The sequence below is a fragment of the Cupressus sempervirens genome, chromosome 3, assembly GCF_028749045.1.
Source record: "Cupressus sempervirens isolate cs-2001-9-10 chromosome 3, ASM2874904v1, whole genome shotgun sequence".
Lineage (NCBI taxonomy): Eukaryota > Viridiplantae > Streptophyta > Pinopsida > Cupressales > Cupressaceae > Cupressus > Cupressus sempervirens.
In genome coordinates this window covers 673,658,228-673,671,733 of record NC_143120.1, presented here as the reverse complement: position 1 = coordinate 673,671,733, position 13,506 = coordinate 673,658,228, and positions in this window count along the sequence as shown.

The following is a 13,506-nucleotide window of genomic DNA, read 5'->3' as shown; positions in this document are numbered from 1 at the left end:
AATCAGTCAGATAAGTTTACAGTCAAAAGTAAAAGGACAAGAATGAAAGGTAGAATGAATCAAGAATGGAATGAATCCAGTGAAAAAGATCAAAGAACTCCTCAAATTGCTGAATCGCATGTCCTTGTTACATCCCCTCATGATACAGTGATTCCTCATTTGAGTCTCCCTCCTCCTGATATGCCAATAATAGACATCACGTAGTTAGATAACCCATTATCTAATTCAGAAGACTTAATGATGGTTGCTGAAAATGTAACAAGTGACGTACAAGCTTCAAAAATTACACATTCGTGGTTCTAGGATAGTCTTCAAAAGAGGAAGAAAGTTGTTCAAATGGTCCCACCTCCATTTGATATGGTCTCTAGTATTCTTCAGAAGCCTCCTAAGGTGAAAAAGACCAAGGTGATGTCCAGGTTAGCTATTGATAAAACTTTAGGCAATTTGTGTGTGGAATTAGCCAAGCCTATAATTGAAAAGAATGTTGATGAAGCATCTGAATCAGATTTCATTCTAGAAAAGGTTGACCTTGGTCCTTCTAATGCGGAAAGAGAGTTTCAAAATTTTGAATTGATTGCTACTTAGATGTTGCAAAGGGCGAAGGAAGAGAAAAGAGCCAAAGAGCAACTCAAAGAATAAGTTTAGATGATGGTAGCTTATATTAATTTAATCAGTAATCCTTCTAATGCCCAAGCCATGGTCACTCCACCAATTTTAGTAGGCCCTAATGGTATTTTAGATCATACTATTGTTGAAAGAATCAACCAACACAGGTCACATAGTATGATGATCGAAGCTTGGATAAACAGGATGATAGAGGATGCTTCAAAACTTATAACTGGAGTGAAAGAGATATATGGGAAAGCCATCGCATAGATATAGGAAATTTATAAGGAGCTAGAAAATAGCAAGGAACATAAATCCAATTGGCAAAAAGTAGCCGATGAATTAAAAGAAATGGCCAAGTTAGATGCAAGCACCTTACTTCTTGAGAAGATTATTGCTGATCCAGGTGACAACCAAACATGTATCTAGAGTAAAAGTGTTGGTTGGAAGGTGATAAACATTAGCAAAGGGATCACTGAGTTCGAAAAGCTAATAACTTCTTTGGAGAAACTAAAAACAAAAAGTACAGATGAATTAATCTCTACTATCACAGGTGGGGTGCCAGTAAGCGATCTTTAGCATGTTGATTGTCAGTTTCTCCTTGATTCCTTTAGTGTTTAGATTCATTCAGAAATAGAGAACCGTTTATCAGATGCTGAAACTATGATGAAGCTTAGCTTGGTTGTAGTTACACTGGGAGATTGTAACATTTTAGCCTATCGACAAGAGTCAGAAGAAATTCAGGATAGATACTTCACAGCCAAACTTAGGATGGAAAATGTGTTCATTTCGAACTATGAATCAATGATGATCATCCTAGATGCTTATAGAGCTTTTTGAGATAGATCAATTGTGTCCGGGTAGATAGAGTTAGTAGCTAGAAGAATCAGTGATTCTATATGCAAACATCTTTAGGAACTCTAGCTAAAATTTTTGTTTTTTTTGCAAGTTTCCTTGTATAGGTTAATTTTCTTGAAGTTAATTAACCTTCCAAAATTGCGTATTTTGGAGGTGGTTATTAACCACGAAGAGGTAGTTATTAACCTCTATGGCTATATAAGGACACCTATTGACTTTGTAAAGGGACTTTTTGGTTGGAAAAATAAGGGAACACTATGCTGAAATTTTGATCTAGGGATAAATTTTGGAAAGTATGTACACTTTTTATCTCTGAATTGAATAATCTCTATCACTTTCTTGGTGCAAGGAAATGAAATGAGATGTGCTTTGGGTTTCTTATTTTAAGAATCCAAATTTTTATACGCTATAGTCGACATTCTCATGGTGCTATGCAAGTGTTTACGAATGATAATGAATGTGCTTAATAATATTGGTGGCTTTCAAGCATAGCTCTTGAGCACCTCTATTATTGATTTTGTTTACCAAAGAAGGTTGTGAGGGTGTGTGGTGCATTCATCTTCCATGAATTTCTCTTGAATGTTGAAGTTTTAGATTCTTTAATTGAAAAACCCTTTAAAAATTATATCATACGAGGGAGCTGCCCCTCAAAACGCAGAGGAAGGCCGCATATCAAGGGCCTATCCAACTATTGCGAACGGTTTGCCACACACTCTGTTGGGCAATTCGACTATGACAAATCTGTTTACCAACACAGTGGTATTTAGAAAATGTATGTCTCCACCTTTTAAAGAAAACTTTAAAGGACTCTACGAGGAGTTTCTTTGTGTTGCACAAGTTGATCATAGTAACTTCTCTTTCTATATTGTATGAATATTGTACAATAAAAACTAAGGCCAGTTGATCAAAAGAATTAATGTTGGAGGGTAGCTTGGAGAACCACTCCATGGCTTTCCCTCCTAAGATTCTAGGAAATAATTGCATTAGGTAGGTCATGTCATGGACAAATTCCATACTTAAAGTATAGAACTATCTGAGGTGATCATGAGGATTAGATGTGCCAAAATACTTATCATATTTTGGTAGTTGTACATTCTATGGAAAGGGGATGAAGGTGACATTTTTTTCGAATGGGAGGGGACATACCTTCTCAAGGTTGAATTTGGCAGGTTTGATCTTCCCTCTTTTCATTTTTTTCCATTTGTAGTTATAAATCTTGGAGTTTTTATATGACAACTTCCAAGTGTGATTCTTCTTCGTCCCACTTAAGGTTTGTTATGTCAAAGTTAGATGATAATTTGGCACTTTTTTGTGCTAATGATAGTAGGTATCATTCTTTATGGCATTCGAGTATTTTGTCCATTCTATCGACAAGCACAAGATTTTGTTGAAAATCCTTAATTTAGTTTCAAGACTCCTTTCATCCCATATGTTAGATGAACCCATTTTGTTAAAGGGCTCTGAGTTATATTTAGAAAAGAGTGATTCATTGGTAGTGGTATTTGATGAGTGGTCAATGGGTGTAATAGGTACAATAATGCTCATAGTTTTCATCCTCATTTTTGCTATCCTAGCACTTACCTGTATGGGTGATCTTTTAGGATCTTTCTATTTTGTAGCTACACTAGTTTTATTTAGTGGCATGAGACATGGATGAGATTATCTTGACTCTTCTACATTTTAGCAGTACAAGGATTACTTTTAGACCAAAGTTCTGGGAATAACAAGCTATATTTCAGCAAGAAAGTGTTTGGTATTGTTGATGCCGATAAACTCAATTTTGCAATGTAAGGTAGGGGAAAAATGTGTATGTCTTTTGGTTTCTTACTTAATATGCAAATTTTAAGTAATGATAACAATTGAATAAAAGATTTGATATCAGATTGGAACATGGCTTGCTTTAAATGTGGTGGTTAATTGTAGAAATCCTCAATTTAGCAGAATATTGACAAAGAAAAAGGTATCTAAATCTATTGTTTATTTATGAATATTGTGGATATAGATAGCTTTTGTTTTATTTTATTCATCAAATATGCTATAGAAAGGTTTAAATGTGCTATTTCAATGCTTGTATGCACTAGTTTATTGTGTGCCAGGCATTATTCTATAGACTATATGTGTTGTTTAAGTCTTCAAATGTGTTGTAGTTTTAGTCAAATGCACTATTACAAGAGGCAAATGCATCACAAAAAGGGTCAAATGCACTGTTTCAAGTATTGAACGCATTATTTCAAGGTATACAACATCATTTATATTGGATTTTGTACCAGTTTGTAGTTGCATTTTCCAAAAAGATTATGATCTAAAATTTATTAATGTGTATTACAAAAAACACATTCAAACCAACTAGAGTAGAAATGACAATGAAATAAACATGCACACACCTAGAAAATTAAAGAAATCACTTCCTAACAAGGCTAGCTAAAAGCTAGTGACTATAGGGTTTTAGTGTTTGACCAATAATGTTCAAATTTACCTCTCTTATAATAGAGAGCTTCCCACCAATGCTAAGGAGGTTTGGCACAATGTCTTGCTAGACCACAAGAGGAAGACTATATTTTGAATATGATTGGATTGCATTTAATCAAGAATGTAAGATGGAGGGAAATCCATCTCACCAGCCCTACTAAGGAAAATCCCGAAAGGTATCCCTTCTATGGACGAATAATCTACCTAGTAAAATAGTAGGAAAAGTAGAAATCAAAAGAAGGTTTGAGAGTTTGATCACTCTAAAGACAAAGAGGATATCCCTACTACTTTGATCTCCCAAACACAATAGATAAAGATTGTTCAATTATGAGCCTTTACCTATGAAAGATAAGAGCTCCTATTTAATTATACATGTTTGTTCAGTCCTAGCTTTATTACCACTAACCCTTATAGGAGGTTTGGCATTTTGATCAACTTGGTGAGTTGATAGCATAGGCCTACTTCTGAATAGATCAACAAAACCAAACTTTCTACTTATACTAGGTTATAAATTTGGAGATGCCACAATCTAACTAAAAAGGGTTTAGGCTTACCTAATTTGATGCTAGCAAAGGCTAAGCACATTTTTGAGTGTCTTCATTCTCTTCTCACAATTTTTTATAATTTGTGAGTTCCTATTAGCCCATAAGAGATCTGTAAACAACTCACAATCAAATCTGTAAGTTAGATATGGTGATTTACAACTCTGATCATATGTGCTACAAAAAATGGAATATGCATTATAGAAATGTGTAAATGCACTATTTAAATAGTCAAATGCATTATTTAAACATGTAAATATGCTAAAAAATCTATCAGATGTTGTAAAAAAAAGTAGATGCGTTACATAACACTTCAAATACAAGATCACTTTAAATGCATTGAAAGACTATGTGAAAGTGCTAAAACAATGTTTAGAAGTGTCAAAGTGTTAGAGGAGTCTCATATCCATTGTTTGTGAGCTTACAAATGTCTTCAAAAGTTTGTTGTTACTGTTATGGATCTTCTTGAACATTGTAAAACCTATAATAAGTCAGATCTGCACAAGAAACTAGAGAAAACATAGATCTAGAAGAAAATAGAAGATTAGAAAGAAATTTGAAGAACATAGAGGCTTTAAGACAAAGCCCCATGGTGGGCACCAATTTGTATATGGTAGATTCACATATTCATGAGACCTTAGTGCAGTGTTCTATCGAAGTAACAATGACCTATTCTAAACCCAAAAAATCACTGTTAAACAAGAACTCTACAAATATCCCATATTTCCCTAACTATAATCATTAAGATTTTTATTAGACCAACATCTCAATAACAGTTCTAGAATAGGAGTCTTCTATGAATGCAAATCTATTGAAATATATACTAGATCTATATGAAGATGTAGCTTATGTTACGATAACAATGCTAGAATGGTAGAACCATGTGCATATATAAGCCTAAATGATATTAAATAACATGAAATGAATGCTATAATGATATCAAAGTGACATGAATGCACTATAATAAAAATGCTAAAAGAGATGATAACTCTAAATGTGTCTATAATGCAGATGCCTAAAATGTGGCTCCTTTTGCTCTTGAATTTCCCTCCTATTTATAGGATTTCAGAAGGGGACTAGGGTAAGGATCATGATTTTACTTTTGACTAGAGGGTAATGGTGAAAATCTAAATATCTCATAAGGCACCAAGAGGAACAATTCAATAGACTTATTTTGTGAGGACAAATGAGGATTTTTCAATTCTTTTAAATGTTTAAAGGAGGATTTTCACTTTTGTGAGGATAAATGGATTTTGTTGATTTATTAAATGTTCGATTTATTTTCAACATTTTTCTTATACTTTTTCCTTTTTTATTTTATTTTATGATTTCATGAATTGCTTTTCCTCTTTTTAAAGTGATTTAAGTCCTTTTTTATTTGATGGGTGATTTTATTTATTAATGACTTGATGTTACCATTGATTTGAAAGTCTATTGTTTTCCTTTGTTATTTAATTTTGTCCTTAATTTTCTTTGTTTGATCAAAATTTGTGTTGTTTTAAGTCTTTGCTAATTTTTAGGTGTCTACAATTTTGATATCCTTAATGTCCAAAATAATGTATTCTCTAATCAGAGGGTGTGGAAGAAAAGAACCACCTCTTTCTAGTTTGAGAAACCAACCCTTAGTAATTGCATTATTGTATTCATTAGCATTGGTGATGAATTGGGCATTGGATGCATTGGTAGTCCAATCCTCATAAAATTTGTGCAGAGAAATTCTCAAAACACCATCACAACAACTTTTGTTCACATATACTAGAACTTTTCCACTGTAGATGCAGATACACTTCTTATTAGAATCATACCTATCTCGACATGCTAGGACAAGTTCTAGGGAAGGGATGACTTTAGGGAAACCATAGGCTTGCAAAAACCCCTCTCTCAGAGATTTTTTTAGATATTGACCTAGGTTTTAAATTGGATAATCTAGCCATTAGCAAGGAATGTATCCTCAATCTCAGGTAGGAAACTACTTATGGCTGGTTTCTTCTCCTTTTTAGAAAATTTGCAGCGAAACAAAACCATGAACAATTGGGATTGACTAGCCACAAGAAAAGAAGAGACATAAAGAAAATATACAAACAAGGATTTAATTTGCAAGAAAAGAAATGAGAACCAACATAAAATAAATTAAGGACATATCATGTTGGATGCATGAATTTTTTTTTTTATATGAGGACTAACACTATCTTCTTGTGTCTTGAGACAAAACACAATTCTTACCTTAAACAACAACGAAAAAATGAATGAAAATAAAACTATCTTTTTAATGCATGTGAGCTAGAGGAAAAAATATGTGCGGATGAATGAGAGTATAAGTGAAATGATAGGTACTTTCCATCATGAAATGTTTCGGTCTTCAATTTCACACATCCTGAGGCATATCTTGCCATCATTCCCATTAATCATCAATTAATTGTGTCTTTTCCATGTGTTTTAGGAAATCAAAATCATCATTTGTATTGCCACATACTTAAACATGTGGCTAAGCTGAGACAAGATTTTAGGCCCATGAACCTTTGAACTACTAATGACAATTCAATGTTCAAGTTTGTTGGTCATAATATATTGGAATTGGTGCTCATAAGATGACAAGATTTGAAATCTACTAATTAAATTGATGAACTTGAACATAAAATGTTTGATGTTCAACTTCAGTAATGAGCAGTAAGGTCCAAAAAATGGACAAATATCCTAAGCTTAGAATGACCTAATGCTATGAACACGTGAACCTATGAACCTTGAACATTGAACATACATGTTTAGAGTTCAAGTTCAACCTTAAGTTTAGGATAGAAATATTATGATTAAAAAGAATGGATCTTAGATGCTTTGAACTAGTGAACTCTCAAACCTTTTGGTTCACACTCAAGACTTGTTTCCAAAATGGAGGTTTCACTTGGATATGTGACAAATGGGTATGATGTAGACCATACATGGGTAACAACTCTGATACCAGTTATTATAATGATTTAGAACGGGGGGTGAATCATTTATCTTCAAGTCTAGATATACCAATTCAACTTATAACAACTTCAAACAACTTAATCAATCTTTGATACCCACTTAGTCTCGATAGCATATCATCAACAATTTAAGATTTCGTGCAACTCCTAAAATTTCTATCTCTATAATTTACAACTACCAGTAAATAAATTGCTATAAAAATATAGCATGCATAACAATAACATCCACACATGAAAATAACACTTTGACACTAGGACTTAACATAGAAACCCAATTTGGAAAAAAAACCACCAAATTTGCTACCATTTTTTTGCCCTTATGAAGTGAGCTTAGTTAAGAGCTAAAATTGTTAAAGACTACACAACAAAATATTAAATATGACCTTGTTAAAGAATTTAAGCACTCTGTTAGGAGTGACCTCGTTAGAGGACTTTAGAACACTCCATTAAAATGTCACCTTGATTAAGGGATTACAAATGACTATTAGGTCAACTTTGATTAAATTATTTTGACTAATACAATGTTTAGAATGTAATAGCAAGTTTAATTTGTAAAGTACAAATCACTTTGCAAATTTAGATCTACATTCACTCATTTGTTAGTTTATTGATTATCCTTCATTGCAATCTCCATCATTGATCTTCTTGGCATCTCCTCAAGCAATCACGCTTCACAAAAAATATTCTTATTTCACCTCTACTATTTTTATTTTCACAAATTCTCCTAAAAATAATCCATCAATAACAAACCAACCTTAAAATTCATTCCTTACGCCTCTTTCAATAGGTTAGATTCATTAAATCCTTCCATTTTTTTGTTCTCCTTCTTTTAGATACTTTTGATCAAATCCTTGACTTTTATCACTTAAAAAACTCTCCTTGTGCGTTAAATATGCCAACTCATCAATGTTTATCTTCCACACACTTTGACTAATTCAAATTTCATCTCTCTCATCCTCAAAATCAAATCTTTCTTTAACTATAATTTGGCAATCACTGTGTTCTTATGTTTGGTCATCATTGTGTACCTTAAAACACACAATAATTTCTCACTTAGCATCAACACACTTTCTCAAGCATTATTACACTTGGTCTCTACAATCATCCTTCACATATATTCCCAACAATAACTAACACTCAAATTTTACTTAAGTTCCTTAATCTTCTACTTCAACTCCTTTGACTGATCAATGTTGACACTTGGTAAAGCTTATTCCATCGACTTGTTTCTACTTTTAGCTTCATTTAGTTGTCTTCTTCACTTCATGTATTGATTAAACAACACATTCTCTTGTCAATATTTAACTTATCAAGTACTCATTTTATATCCATGATACTTAACACATCTCAACTCAACATTTCACTAGGTTATCTCATGATTTCTTCTTTTGAAGTCCTCTTCATCAATCAAACAATATGGCACTCTATACTACTAGTAAAATGTCTCTCCAGTGGTTTGATGCTCTATCTTACCAATAGCTTTGACATCAATAACAACGTAACAATTTCTCTAATTGTAGTTTCCAATAGGAATATACATAAGATGAATGAGTTTATTATGGTGAAACATTTCCCCTAGTTGCAATGTTGGATGGAGTGAGAAGTTTGATTGCATATGCTACTTACAAAGGATTCAAGGTATACCAAATAGATGTAAAATCTTCATTTTTGAATGGAATCTTAGAAGAAGAAGTCTACATTGATCAAATTGAAGGATTTGTTGATCCTAACAAGAGGAATATGGTATATAAACTACATAAAGCTTTATATAGATTGAAGCAAGCCCCCTAGATCATGGTATGAAAGGTTATACAATTATTTGGTGAAAATTAATTTTACAAGAAATAATGAAAACAACAATCTATATCTAAAAAGTGAATCTAAGAACAAGATATTTCTAGCTAAATTTTTTGTTGATGATATCGTATTTGGAGGACATGATGTGCCATGTAACTCATTTTCAAATGAGATGAAAAATGAATTTGAGATATTAGTGTTTGGAGAGATCAAGTTCTTTGTTGGATTACAATTTTATCACATGAAGAACAATATTTATATTACTCAATTAAAGCATATCAAGGAAATATTAATTTTTTTTGGTATGGGTGATTCAAGACCAGTTGGAACACCCATGGTTAATGGTCATAAACTAAAAGAATGACGATTAAACTAAAGTGAATCAAAGATTATATAGGTCAATGATTGGAAAATTGCAATGGGTTGTATGCAAAAAACTTTACATTACAGTAGTAGTTGGCATTGTTGCTAGATTATATACTAATCCTAGAGAAAATTACATGATGACTGTGAAATACTAAGATATCTCAAAGGAACAAAAGACTATGGGCTATGGTACAAAAATAGTGACAGGTTTGAAATAAAAGTTTACATAGATGCTAGTTGGGCTAGAAAATTTTATGATAGAAAAAGTACAAGTGGAGGTGCTTTATTTTTGGGATGAAAACTAATTTCATGGACAAGCAAGAAGCAAAACTATATTACTCAATCCACAATAGATGTTGAGTATACTGTTACAACATATGAAGGAAGAGATCACTAAACCTATTGTGATAACACAAGTGTTATAAACATATCAAAGAATCTTGTGATGCATACGACAACCAACCACATTACTATAAACTATATTTACTTGAGAGAGTTAGTATAGGACAAATAAGTGAAATTGGAGTATATGAATACAAAGGATCAAATAGAAGATAACTTCACTAAGACACAATCTAAGGATGCATATGAATATCTAAGAGGTGAGTTAGGGGTGATTACCCTATTTTAAAAAAGCTAAGAAGTGATATTGCATTACATCAAATGATATGATCAGAATATCTTACACATTGATGTAGGAGGTCATACTTTAGCAATTGACTAAAGATTTTGAAATAATGGACTAAAGCATGAAACATATGAGTCTATAAGGATTCAAGGTAAAGATGAAAGAGAAAGTGACATTTCTATATTAGTCATGTTGTAATGTGGAGCCTAATCAAACTCAGAAGTTTATTTGGTGCGATTTCTCTCTAGATTTGTAGGGGCGGTGCCCCCGAAACCAAAAATGACCTTACTTTGTAAAAGGTGTCGACTACTATTTTTATGTTATTCTAGCCCTAATTTTGTAAGCAGAAAAAATATTGTATAAAAAGGCTTAGGGTTAGTGATTTTCATAATGTGTGATGCAAAAATTGGTTCTTGCTATAGTATTGAGCTGTAAGGGATTATAGATTGTAATAAGGTTGTAATCACTAGATAATAATAATAGTGGACTTGCTATCAGTGGACACAGAATAGGGATTGGGTGAACCACATTAAATATTGGTGTCTTATGTTAACTTGTGTGCAATCTATTACTTTTTTATATTAGTTATGTTTACATGTAACTATTATTTCTATCTAAGGTTAATCCTAACAAGTGGTATCAGAGCTAGACAATTGTCATTTTTTTATAGCTCATATTGTTGTTATTTTTTAAAGCCAAACTGTCATCATTTTATTTTTTAGCAATCCTCAATAGGAAGGTCTCACATTTGAGTGGGAGCAATAACAAATAAAGGTAAGCTGAGGATTGACAAGTTTAATAAGCAAAACTTTCAGTTATGGAAGATGCAAATGAATGAATACCTCTATCAAAAGGATTTATGGAAGCCATTCGAAGGGAAAACCAAGAACCAAGGAACTATGAAAAATGAGGAATGAGAGATTTTAGACAAAAAGGCACTTGGAAGCATTTGGTTATGCCTAGCACCATCAGTGACATTTAACATTGCAAAAGCAAAGATGACGAAAGAGTTGATGGAAACCCTAGCGAAATTGTATGAAAAGCCCTTTGCTTCAAATAAGATATTTCTCATGAAGAGTTTATTTAATATGAAAATGGAAGAAGGTGGATCTATTGTAGATCATTTGAATGATTTTAATAATTTTATTAGTTAGTTAGCTTCTGTGGGGATTAATTTTGATGAAGAAATTAGGGCTCTCTTAATTTTGTGTTCTTTGTCTGAAAACTAGAATGTCTTGGTAATGACTCTAAATAATTTTGTTTTTGGATCTAATAACCTAAAATATGATGATGTGATCACTATTATTTTGAGTGAGAAAAATCTAGGAAATCTTTAGGTGGATCTACATCAAGAAGTGCTTTGAATGCACAAAGCAGAGGCAGAACGACTAGGAGAGGAAATAATTTTGGAAATCATGAAAAATCAAGAGGAATGTCAAAGGGGAAGAGGTATCAATCTAGAAGACTAAGAGATTGCTAGTACTGTGGGAAACTAGGGCATGTGAAGAAATAATGCTAGAATTGAAAGATTCAAAGATCAAAATGTAAATGCAAATGAAGATGCAAACTAATCTAAATGATAACAATGCAAAGTAATGGAAGAAATGAAATCTAATCTATGAAAGGAAATAACAATGCAACATTTAATCTATGAAAAAAATATGGATCTAAAGTAATATGAAAATGCAAGGATGGATCATGATGATGAAAGCCACAGATACATGAGACAAGAAGACAAGAAGATAGAAGTTCTCCACAAAAAGATTTAATGCTCAAACCCCTCCAAAAATTGCTCTCTAAACCTATAGCATAAAAATAACATAATCATGGATGACAAAAATGAGGAGATGGTTGTCCCTTATAAAGAATAATAAATGATTAAGATTAAGAGGCAATAAGATTTAATCAAGGGTGGAGAAAGAATGATCCATGTGTGAAAAAATTCCACCAATGAGAAAAGAGGAGGAGAATTAAATAGAATCCCACTTACAAATATGTGCATTTAAGTGTAGAGAAAATTAAAAAACATTAATTTAATTTAATTTATTTTTTCAAGTGGGATTTTAATTATTTAATTAACAGAGGGATCTTCTTTTAATTCAAAGAGGTTTCTATTAAATTAAAAGGGAGCAAGTTCTTTTAATTAAATAGGAAATATTTAATTAAATTAAAAGAGGGGTTTTTCTCTTAATTAATTAAATATGGATTAATTATTTAATTAAAAATAGAGGTTTTTATTTAATTAAATAAGACTTAGGATAAAATGATCAAACCTGTAGAAAATATTGAAATAATTAAATTAATTGAAATTTAATCAAAGAAATTGATTTGAATTGATTTAATAAAAATATTGCAAACTATTGATTCATGAAATTTGATAAATTGAATAATGGGGCCCCCTAGTCTAGGGGACCATTTTAGGGTACATACATTTTCCCCTCTTTGACTAATGTGTGATCGATTTGGGAACACATGTAGTCAAGGAAAGAAATTGAAGTGTGAGATCAATTTGGGATATATTACAAAACAATCCAAATGTGTAGTCGATTTAAGAACACATCAATACAAAAAATACAAATAAATTTTGATCTAAAAGTCAAGGATAAAATTGATAAAACTAAATCAAGGATTGAAGTTGATAGATACCACCCCCTCATGATCAAAATCAAAATGAGATAGAGGAGAAACAACAAATTGTAAATTTGATCAAATCGAACAAAAGATAAAGTTCTTGATGTACGATGAAAGATATAAGAATCACAAAACCAAGGTAGATCATCAATCATGAAATATTATTCCCCAAAGGTGAATTAGAAGAAAAGAAATGGGGGAAGAGAAAATGGAAGATAGAAGTTTAGAAGATATGGAAAGAAACGAAAAAAAGAAAATACAATGCCCCAAAATCAATCAACTATTTAAGGTAGAAATTTCGATTGAGATCAAGAAAGAAGATAAGGAAATGAGGATAAAAAAATGACACAATTGATTAAAAGTCTACAAGAAAGATGATGGGAAAACCCTCTCAAACTCATAATGTAGCCTACAAATGCAAACTAACATGAAGTCTAATAATGCAAGCTACATGAAAATGCAAAGGTGTAATTGCAAAAGAGAAATTATAACATAGGATTTTGTGTTTGTCATTCATTAGATAATGTTAAAGAGCTTATTTTCATCATTGGGCCATTATTAACGGACATCAAAAAATCACATAATCATCACTAGTTACAAGCACAACTATGAATATATGAATGTGATTTATATCAGATTGGAA